Below are 12,327 nucleotides of genomic sequence, written 5' to 3' on the forward strand. Positions count from 1 at the left end.
TTAAGATATCATCCTATATGTGAACCAAGAAAATCTTCTAGGTATATCCCTATTCTAGTCACTAATTCAAATTCCTTATTTTATATAAGAATAAGAACATTACTATATTCATCCCCATGTTCTATCTTCCCATTCCCACTCCTAAGATCACATGATAAACAATATGTGTATTCTAATGGTTGCGAATTATTAAAATTATTAAAATAAGGATTAAAAATAATAAAATATGATAATCAATCCAAACAATATCAATTCAAAGAAAAATGAAACATGGTTTTCACCTTAACCACTAAAAGGGGGATTTTAACAACTTATGGACATAGTCATAATCAAGATGAATTAATACGTGACAAAATCAATAAAAAATCAAAAGTAAAAGATGAAAAATATTAAATGAAGTGTTTTCTAGGCACTCTCCAAGTTGTATATCCGTCTACGGTGTGTAATATCAAGTACAAGTGTCCTATTTATAGGAGGACAAAACTGTCGGGTTTTTGCACTAACTCGCGTTGTGGTGTTTATTTACCGCGTCTAGCTGCACGACGTACCTTTTAGAGACCCACTATTTGGGGTCCCTTAATAAGATCCTGGTGTATGGAATATACCATTTGGACCTCTCTTTGGTCCTTGACTCACCCTTGACATCCAAGCTGTTCAATTCACATCAGGTTGTGTGTTGTGCTTTCATTGATCCATTCCAAGCCTTTTTGTATTGTTTCTACTTTATTTAAAGATTGTATACTGTTAATGATCATCATAATAAACTCAATAATCATACTATAGCATTAAACACAACAAATTATAGCTTAAAACAACATAACATCCAAGACGACAAACCGAAAACCTAAGCTAAGAATACTAGTTTTGCCTCTTTTAATATTTCCCTTAGTCTTGACTATTGGATGGATTGAATTTCACTTTAAATAGTATAAACAAGTTTTTCCACCCATAATTACATAATAATACCCTTATGAACTCATTATACACTTTAGAATCCATCGTAATAAACTAGAACAACCCCTAGGTCAAGCTAGTAACACTAGTTTTCTCATATGAACTCTAAATGACCAATTTGATTCCAATATTGTTTTAAATGCACCAAAAACATTTTTATCAAGTACTTAAACACGTACATGATAATTTATATTATCATTGACTCATTAAGAAGACAAGAATTCCTTAAAACATAGCTAAATAAGCCTGGATAAGAATACTAGAGTGCATAAATCCAACTCAGAGCAGAAACCTTTAATGAGGCTACGTCCTTCCTCCGCAACTGACGAACTTGCTAATAAAAAATTCAACTGAGACTTCCTTATAAGATAAGGAATCCATAATAACTACCTCCTCTAAGTTAAATACCATTAAAGGATTTCCCACACACTTTATCTATATCAAAATGTGAAACACCAGATCAATAGAGCTCAAACAAGAGAGAAACTCCACTCCATATGCAACATTACTAACCCTCTTCAACACAAAGTATAGACAAACATATTTGGGACTGAGCATCCCTTTCTTACCAAATTGTATCACTCCCTTCATGGGGGGATACCTTTAAGAACACCTACTGACAAACACTAAACTCCAACTCCCTTTTGTTAACATACGCATAGGACTTTTGGCAACTTTGGGTGGCTTTAAACTTATAATGAACGACATTCACCTTTTCCATCGTTTGGTGAAATAAATTTGGGTCAAACATCTCATCCTCATAAAATTTAAACCACCCCAATTGGAGACCTACACTTCTTACCATAGAATGCCTCAAATGGAGCTATACTAATAATATAGTGGTAGCTATTATTATACGCAAACTTTATAAGAGGCAAATGATCAATCCAACTTTCACCATATTCAATCACAAAAGCTCTTTATATGTCTTCCAGTGTCTTAATTGTACTTTCCGCTTGCCCATCTGACTGTGGGTGGAAAGAAGTACTAATGCTCACCTTAGTTCCAAAACCTCTCTGAAACAAACACCAAAAGAGTTATGAGAACTGAATACCACAATCTAACATGATAGAAACAGGCACCCCATGCAACTTCACAATCTCTTGGAGGAACAATTTCGCATAATCTTTTATCGAATAATTCATCTTCCCTGGCAAGAAATTATTAGACTTAGTCATTCTATTCATACCCAAATCAAGTCAAAATGATTCTTAGAATGAGGAAGACTGGTAATAAAATTCATATTAATCACTTCCTACTTCTACATAGGAAAATCAATTTCTTAATACAACCTTCTGGGCTAAAAGTTCTCAACCTTCACTTGTTGACACACCATGTATTTATCTAGAAAACTATCCATATCTCATTTCATATTGTTCCACCAAGAAATTACCTAATGATCATTATACATCTTCGTCGAACTAGGATGAATGGCATAATGCAACTCATGATCCTTAGAAAATATCCTCTCTCGCAACCCATCTACATTAGGAACACATAATTTTTCTTGGTACCAAAAGATACCATTGCCATCAATCTCTAAAGCTACAACTTTTTACTATACCATATCTCTCTAAACTTTTATTAAAATAGGATTCAAGACCTTTTTTAAAGAAAGAGCGCACCAGGTAAAAGAAAGAAGAGAAAGATCATCAAGGAGAAGTTAACATGTGATGACCGTAAGTCTTATAGGCCATCCAAAATTAGGCCTCTTGAGGATATTGGAGTTGATATTTCGGACATTAAGGATATTATGTCAATTTTACCAGAGGGACCGGGAGAGCCCTCTACCACTCATCATTCATATGTTTCATGATCCGATTATGAGAAGTTTAGGGAGAACCAAAAGAAGTAGGGAGTTACTATTTCTAGGCTTGAGGAAGCCTACTCATCCTTGGTAGAGTCACATTATTATCAAGGGATTGAGAATGAAAAGATGGTCATAAGTGAGAAAAAGAGAGAAAAGTTCTTTAACAAGATATAAAAGGGGGTTAAGGGCCTATGAAAGGTACTAAAACACTAAGATTGACTTTCTTTCTTTCAAGTAGAGAGTGATGATGAGACTCTAGCTGAGTGTTCTGATCCTGAGTAGACTGATGATGATGCTGAGTATGAAAGTGGTAGAAGCTCTTAATGTGGTTCCACAGATCACCCTACACCCTTATCTCTCTTTATGCTTGATTATTTATGCAGTAAGAACAATGCCAACTTTTTAGTTGGGGGTTCCTATCTCCGTATTCATTTTATTTGGTCCTATTATTGATATATCTATGTGTTTCATTTTTTTTTTCTATTATTATTATTATTTTTATTAAAGTTGTAAAATTTTGGCACTTTAATAGTGCCCATATTTGCATCGATTATTTACTTTGTCCTTAGATTTTTACTTTATCTTCACTCTATTTATTTATTTATTTAGATGGACAACATTTTTTCTATGATAGAATGATAGATGACATTCCTAAGAAAAAAACATCATGTTGGATTCTTTGAGCCATGGATGCAGGGAAAGTTTGAGTACTCCTGGCATCAGGGTCATAAATGCAAGGAAAGTTTGAGTACCTATTGTATTTTGGATTTTGAGATCATATTTATACCTATGGTGAATATTTAGTAGGGATATGGTGGGTTGGATCATACGAGAACCACAATATGAGATTAAGGCTTGGGATGGTGCCATAATTAGCGCATTTGTCGTGGTAAAAATGTAAAGTAAACACCCCCTCCATTTTATTTTTTTTAAATCTTGGGCATGGAAGTGAGAAACCTTGTAACAATTCATTTTTTTTCTTTTTGTGACTTCAAAAATTTTTGTTTATGAAAATTGGTTGATACTCTATTTTTGTCTCTAGCGAAAGGGGCAATTGACCCACCTTAGCGAATTTCGTAGGTCGTGTATGGGGAACTTATTTGTTTAAATCTCATGTGTACTGGTACTAGCTATAACTTTCCTGATAGTCTCTCATGTGTAGTTTGTTTAAATATCATCCTACCCTACCTCAAACTGACGTTACAAGCTCAAAAAGTCCTTCGTGATTTCCAACCTAGTATTTTTATTATATTGGTGATTGAAAGTAGGGGTACGCCTATGGCATGGTACTTGTTAGCATTGAGAATTATTTAGAGAGAGTGTGTTTTACAGTTAAATTCCTTGTTGCATAATTGATGACTTAGTGTGTAAATTTTTATTCTTGTGAGGAGGCACGTAAATAAGTCGATGTGGGTAATTTTGTCATCTCCTAAAAAATGGGGAAAAAAGGAATACAATGTAGTTGGGGCCAAAGATGAGTCAATTTTAGAGTATTAGTGATTGTTTCATAGTTGCTTTTTAAAGTCTCTTGCATCCTTGAAAAATCATAGTTTATGTTTAGGGGGTTATGAAAATAATTTTTCCCATATTTGAAGAAGCCAAATTGTGGTATTAATCAAGTTTAAATCATTGTGATCATTGGGAAACAGAATTTGGGCATACATCTACATTTGTCTCTTAGTGAGATGTAGTGTTGCTTAAGGACAAAGAAAGTTTTAAGTTAGGAGAGTTGATATGTGGCGATTTTACTACTTATTTGCACCAGATAATTGTGCACTCTACTGTGATTTTATAATACAAGTGAGATAAATAGTTATTAAATGTATTCCCACATTTTGTAGGCATACAAGCTAGGAGAATGGAAGATGGGAACCTGAGATTAAACTGTCCAAAGAAGGGAAAGATGCACAGCTAAAAGACCTGGAGTAGTCACAAGCCTCAGTTTCCATGATAGTAGTCTATGGGCCACAATCACTATCAGTCAAGAAGGTCAAAAAGCCACTAACGCAAAGTCCTTATCCTGGTCGTGGTAGTCATAATCGCGGCTAAGAGTGAATTTTTCCTAGGCCAGTTTTGTTATTTGACCTTGGTGAATCCAAATCCTTATATAGGCTAAAAATATTTTTTCTTTGTGGCATTCTAGAAACTAGCAATACTTTGAATTTGAAATTGAAACCCTAAATTAGGAATGAATTGTAATTTGATTTGTATATTTGGTTTTTGATATTTGTGAGGAATGGATGCCTTGAACAAACAATTTGGTATATATTTATTTCTTTTCTTCATGAGTATCTAAATCTTTTAGTCTTGGGATTATGTTGAACTAAGGTGCAAATTAGTTGTGGTTTGTGATGTGTTGGTGTACATGCTAGTTAGATGATAATGAGTTCTACTATTGCTTTATTACGTTGGTTGAGATTTCTGGTTGAAAGCCCGAAATACCCATATAGGTTTGTGGGTGAAAGCTCCATTCCCCTGAAAGCTCAAACCATCCTTGAAAGAGGGGTTTCGGTGAATTTAGGAATGCTCATCATCATTAAAAGAGGGATGTGGGAACCAAGTCTATAGGTTACTATTTTTAGGTTTTGTTTACTCATTTTTGCTATCTTAGCATGAGGGTGATTTTTTAGCTGACTTTACCTTGGGTATTATCGTAGAAATATAGATGCCCAAATTAAGGTAGTGGGTGATTATGATTGTCACATTCGTTAGGTAAATGAAAGTGTCAACAAGTGAAATCTCTTACTCTTTTTTCTCTTCTTTCTTATCCGACCTCTTTCATCAACTTTAATATTAGCTACAGGGGTTGAATAAACAATAACCCAAATATTCTCGATCATATCCTTTCTGTAGGTCTCCTCAATAATAGTCATAGAGAGGATAGGCCTAACATTTAGTTCATCAAATAACTTTTGTAGTACAACTTCTCGATCTGTAAACCTACAAGGTCTGGGATTGGATACCCTCAAGCTGCCAAGTAATACTCTACTTGAACCCATCAAACCACAATTGTATTTTCCTTTTTTCATATCACTAAGACTCTTTTAAACCCATGGTTATGTCGCACCTTTGTTCGCACTATGTTCAACCTCGTTATAATCTTAGATAGAAACGATTGCAACACTAATACATATCTGGCTTGAACTGACCAAAATTTGGATGGTCGTGGTCCTACAGTAGGTGGTAAAGTGGGAGTACTATATGTACCTACTACATTAGAATCTTTTGGTGTCGACTGGTCATTCTCAGTCGGGGTGTCACCTATATCGATGAACCTGCAGTGTCATCTCCTTTGAGTTTTTATGCTTTATTAATTTTCGATGTGCCCAACTTTGGAATCTTTGAGATAGGTTTGGTTACATCTTTGATTAACCCTAAATCAATTGTGGTATTCGGGCTAAAAAATTGATCAATATCTTGAAGCTAAGGTACTCCCGCCTCTAAGACAATCTCAGTCAACAAACAAGGGAAGTCCAATATTGTATTTGTGCTAGTTGTCATTTACCTGATCTTATGAGATATCCATATGTCTATATCTATCTCATACCCTGATATTGTTGTTATTATCAGTGATGCCTTTTTTGGACCCATAATATTTTTCGATAAAATTTGACTAAACGTATGTTTTATTAGGGTCCACTAGGCATTAGACTAAAAGTTTAGATTATTTATGTTGATGGATGATGAACCTCTGATCCTTCAATCTACCCATGGATCCTCTTCTTGATCTATAGCAAAGATCCTAACCATCCATAGGAACTTAATAAAATTGTATTCTGAGGCTATTAGTTAGACCTTTACTTTCTTTTTCTCTACTACTCGATAGTCGAATTCCGTGGTGTTTCTTTGAAGTACAAATTCTAGCCTACGTATTATCTGGGAGATTATTTGAGATAAGGCATTCACAAAAATACCTTGAATCACTAAGTATAATATTTTCTCTATAACCCTCAACAAATTTATGAATTTTACCTTATGAATTCCATCTAATATGTAAAATAAAACTCATTCACCAATGCTTCATTGTACTGGACCAATGATCTAGTCATCCATATTAACTCACATTACTTGAACCAAGCATCAAATAAATGAATCTCAAACATGTCTATTGTGTTAAACCCTATATCAAGACAAAGACGTCTCAGGGGATTTTTATTTCAGAGTGTATGGCACTATGTTGTTTATATAGGGTTTACATTTTGGAGTACACCGACCGTTCAACGATGGGCACCGAAGAAGCCTTGATGGAAAGTCTAGTGGGTCATATTGTAATCGTGTAGTGTGAGTATGACTCTTTGAGTTGAGTTGCAATGTTAATATAACATACGCTTTTCTAATCAACCATGCTACTAGTGGTTACAAGTCATGTAACGACATGTTACATGACCCTAAGAGTCATGAAAAATCCCATAGCCATTATATCATAGATTATTAGAATAGTTGGTTCCACTTCTCATTCCCAACACAACAAAGCACAACAAAACTTAGCATATCACATATCATCCCGTCATTACTAATCTTTAACTATACCAAATAGCATATTATTAGTCCCATTTACACATTACATTCAAATTATTCTATAGATTAGGGCTCGATACATTATGTAGAATACAGTCAATCAAGGAACTAAAACATGTTTTTACCCAATGCAATATCAGCTCAAGATCTAATAATTTAAGCATGGAATACTTACTTTATTAATTTCTCTAACTTCCTTAGGACTTGGCGTATAAGGTTTTTGAGCCCTAACTTTAGAGATGTTTGACTTATGGTAGCTTTAGTTGATAAAGAGAGGCTTAAAATGCTATGTGCACTTTCAGAGTATTGTTCTACTTTATGAAGTGGGGGTGGGGAGGGGAAGTCTTATAATCTTGGGCCTATTTGTGAGTCCACGTACGACTCATAACCATACACTATGTCTCATTCTCCCTTCGTAATGCCTGAAACCTTACCTAGGTCTCCGGTCGTTACGACTCAAGGTGACAAGTTGTAGTAAGTCAAAGTCATTGACTATGACTCACTTTGAGAGTCATAATGACTCCTAAAACCAATTACCTGATGTTTGTCTTAGTCCTAGGTCCCTATGACTCTTGGTCATGAGTAGCAGGGTCTGGTTACGAATTGTAACGTGCCTCTTATGGCTTTGAACTAGAAACTTTTCTGGTTTAAGCCTGCAATCTCCAACCCTGCAAATTGAACACAAAAGTTACCCTATAATTAATTAAGTACAAAACATGGTTTGCTTCGTACACAAGGCTTGATTTAATTTCATGGAATGATCTGGCTAGATTGGATACATCAATTTCACCAACCAACCCTATGTGTTGCCTTCTATGTAGTGTCTAATTTAACGTTGTGATATGAATAAATTTCCTTGGTTACTCAGACTTCTCCAAGGCTCAAATCATCGATCACTTTCACTTCCTCAGTGTTATCCTTATAGTGCTTGTCCTTTTTCCGATTAACTATGAATGGGACTTCACCATCATGCTTTAAATCTGTATCACTATATAGGAATACTCTAATTATAGTGAATCGCCCATATGACCTAGACTTTAAAATCAAGCTCTTGTAATAGGAGAATCCAACAAATCAATCTTGTCTTTGGATCTTTCTTCACCGTTAGGATCTCAATGTTTCATGTTTTGAATGAATAACAACCTTTGTCCCAATCAGGTAGGACCAAAACTTTTCAAAGGTGAAAACCACTGCTAGTAACTCTTTCTCGATAATAGTGTAGTTCTTTTGAGCATGTTTTAATGCCTTATTAGCATAGTACATAGGGTTAAGTAACTTTACTCACCTTTGTCCTTGGACAACACTTAGAGCCATAACAATTTCATCATACATTATTTCAAATAGCATAGACTAGTTGAGGTACACTATAAATGGGGATAACACCAATCGCTTTTTCAGGAACTCAAAAGCCTTCAGACACTCGTCACCAAAATCGAGCATCACCACTTTCTCAAGATGTTTTCAAAGATAATTTGCAATCTTTGAGAAATCCTTGATGAATCACATGTAAAAGCAAACATGACCGATAAAACTCTGAATACCCTTCACCAAAACTACTGGTAGCAGAGTCTCAATTACTTTATTTTTTTCCTTGTCTACCTCTATTCCCCATTTTGAGATTTTGTACCACAACACAATTCCTTAATTCACCATAAAATGGCAATTCTCCCATTTTAGTACTATGTTGCATTCCTAATATCGACGTAGTGCATTAACCAAATTGACCAAACTATCATCAAAACAATTACCAACCATAGAAAAATAATCCATAAGCACCTCAATAATTCTTCTACCATATTAGAGAATATTGACATCATGCATATCTTGAAAGTAGCAGAAGTATTGCACAACTCAAATGGCATCCTATTGAATGAAAAATACCCATAAAGTCAAGTAAAGGCTCTCTTCTCTAGATCTTTAGGAGATATATTGATCTAATTATAACCCAAATAACCATTAAGAAAATAATACCATTCCTTTCCTAAAAGTCTATCCCGAATCTGGTCTATGTAAGGCATTGGGAAGTTGTCCATTTGGGTTGATAAATGTTGCTTCCTATTTTCTATGCACACTCTATAACCTATGACTGGTATCATTAGCATGAGCTCATTCTTTTCATTTGGAACGATAGTAATTCCACCTTTCATTTGGACTAACTTAACAGGACTGACCCACTTGTTATTAGCAATGGAGTAAACTATACCATCTTTCATCCACTAGATTACTTCTTTCTTTACTACCTCTTGCATAGGAGGATTTAATTAGAGTTGTTGCTCAATACAAAGGATGCAGTCTAGTTCATGCTGGATTTTGTTTGTGTAAATTCCTGGTGAAGTACCCTCAATATTTGTAATGGTCTACCCTATAGCTCACTTGAACCTTTACAATACTAATAACAATGCCTCTAACTCAGTCTCAACTAATCCAGGAGCAATAAGCACTTGAAAGTAGTTGTCATCCCCAAAAAATTCATAGCAAAAATGGGATGGGAGGGCATTCAACTTTAAAACTGGTGGCTCTTAAATTGATGGTCGAGCAGGAAAGGAAGTGGTTCTATTTTTCTAATCTAGATTATGATTCATTAGAGCAGAAGTGTAAGAACCGATCTGATACATATAACCTACTACATCATCATATTCCTCGATCCTATGACTATAACAATTCATAATTACTGTTGTTAATGCTTCAACGCCCAACCTCTTCTTTATTAGAACAGTCATTACATCAACCTCATCATTTATGGTAACTATTAGTGACAAAACACTTATATCATCCGACCGCTACATTCACTTGGATACATTGAATGTTACAAGTTCATCATTGATATATAACTTCATATGTCCAAACTCCATATCAACCAATACCCTACCCATAGTTAGGAAGGGTCTGCCCAAGCTTATAGGGATTTGGAAGTCCACCTCACAATCATGTACCATAAAATCGGCTTGAAAGATGAAGGATGCCACCTTAACCAGCACATAAAAAAAAATATCGACCTACTTTGTCACAATCCAATAAGACACCAATAATCATAGCGATGTTGGCTTAGGTTCCCCTAGCCACAACTTGTTAAGCACAACCAACAATATAAGATTAATACTAGCTCTTAGATTACATAAAGTGAGAATGAAGTTAAAGGACCCATTGGTACATGGAATAGTAAAGGATCTAGGTCCTCCTTCTTTTATTCCAACGATCTAGAGAAAACAGTATAAAAATGTTGCATATTATATCTAGGCTCATAGCTTTCTATCTGGTTTTAATAACTAGATCTTTCATGAATTTGGCATAAATAGACATCTGCTATAATGGCTCTACATGTGGTATGGATACATAGAACTACTTACAAAATGACAAGAACTTCTGATATTTACCTTCTTCATGCTTTTTCTTCAGCCTCTGAGGAAAAGGAGGGGGTCTTGGAATAGTCTTCAAAATAGGTTCACCTACCTTACCCTTGACCTTATCATTTATAGCACAATACTCAACATCTGGTGATTTTGTAGCATCAACTTTAGCTTCTTCCTCAATATCAGCATTAACATCATCATTTATTAGCTCAACAATAGTAGGCACAAAAGGATCCATAATGGTCTTACCACTCTAAGTAGTAATGGAATGACAATGCCTATCATTACTGAGATTTTGCACTATAATAAATGGAAGAGTGCTAGGCTGCCTTTGATTTAATGTGCCCAACATTTGGCCAATCTACTTCTTTAATTTTTATATCGCGGTGGCGTGCGATGAAACTTTCAAATTCAGCCCTGATATGTCTACCTTAATCTCTCTAAGGAATATTTAATGACTTTCTTGGCTTTTTACTAACATTAGAAATATTTTCTCCATTGTTGACTCTGTATCTCAGCTACTTAGTGGAACATATCTATCACTTTTATCTTTATAATCATCATTGCACCTCTAATAATCATCTCTCTCTCTACTTCTATCTCGGTACCTGTTACTATAGTAGTTTCAACCATGGTTTCCTTGCTCTTTGTCTCAAAAATCTACAAATTCTTGGTCCAACTACTTATTTTCCTTATCAGAATCAGACTCGTAAGACCTGAAGTAGTTTCTTATGACCCAAGTGCATTCACCTTTTCAACCATCATTGATGAAAATTTATTTGAAAGGTGTCAATATTAGTTTTGAGTTGTGAAACTTTTTGTGCTATTATTTATCACAAGATCTGTACGCACTAGTGACTCTAGTATCGTACATGACACCACCCCTATCAGCCTCCCTAATGTTCCATCTTCGGTTAGTGAAAGTAATCTTATCTATTATTTCTTGTCCTATCTCCTAATGCAAACATAAAAATGCTTCTCTATGTATTGTATCTGTCATTACCCTATTACTGATATTTAGGGATATATAAAATATCTCTAGAAAATTTTACCTTTGAATCTGGTGATTAGGTACAATGCTCAACTTTTTTTGAACCAAAACCACACCTCATACATGGACTCTAATCAAAAACTGCCAGAAGTTGTAAATTTTATCTTTTAGCTGTTGCAGCCTAGCAGGAGAGAAGAATCAATTTGAAAACTATCAACGTAGATTATTCCAAGTCATAATTGAGCCTTTAGGAACTTCCCCAAACTACAATGATATTTTTTCTTTCAATGAGGATAGGAACAACCTTACTATTAATATTTCCTGATCAGCCCCTCGGATAGTATATAAAGTGTAGATACTAATAAAATTGGTGAGATGCATATTTATATCATCTGTCGATAACCTTGAAAATACTCCTTTTAAATTTGAAAGTTATATCATTTCATTGGTAATACTGTACTTAACATTTAGGGGTACAGAAGGAAACATTTTAGATCATGTATCTACTGGCTCAACATATTCCATGACTTCATATTCATCATATGGAAGTAGATACTGATAATCTAGAATTAATCTAGATCTTTCACCTTGTGCTCCATCACAATCACCATAAAGTGCTGCACAATCATCAGCTACTAGTCTTGGCCTGACTAGCTCTACCTACTAAGCAAAGTGAGCTTTTTCCATTGCTCTTCTTTGCTTTA

Source organism: Capsicum annuum, chromosome 8 (assembly GCF_002878395.1).
Source record: "Capsicum annuum cultivar UCD-10X-F1 chromosome 8, UCD10Xv1.1, whole genome shotgun sequence".
Classification (NCBI taxonomy): Eukaryota; Viridiplantae; Streptophyta; class Magnoliopsida; order Solanales; family Solanaceae; genus Capsicum; species Capsicum annuum.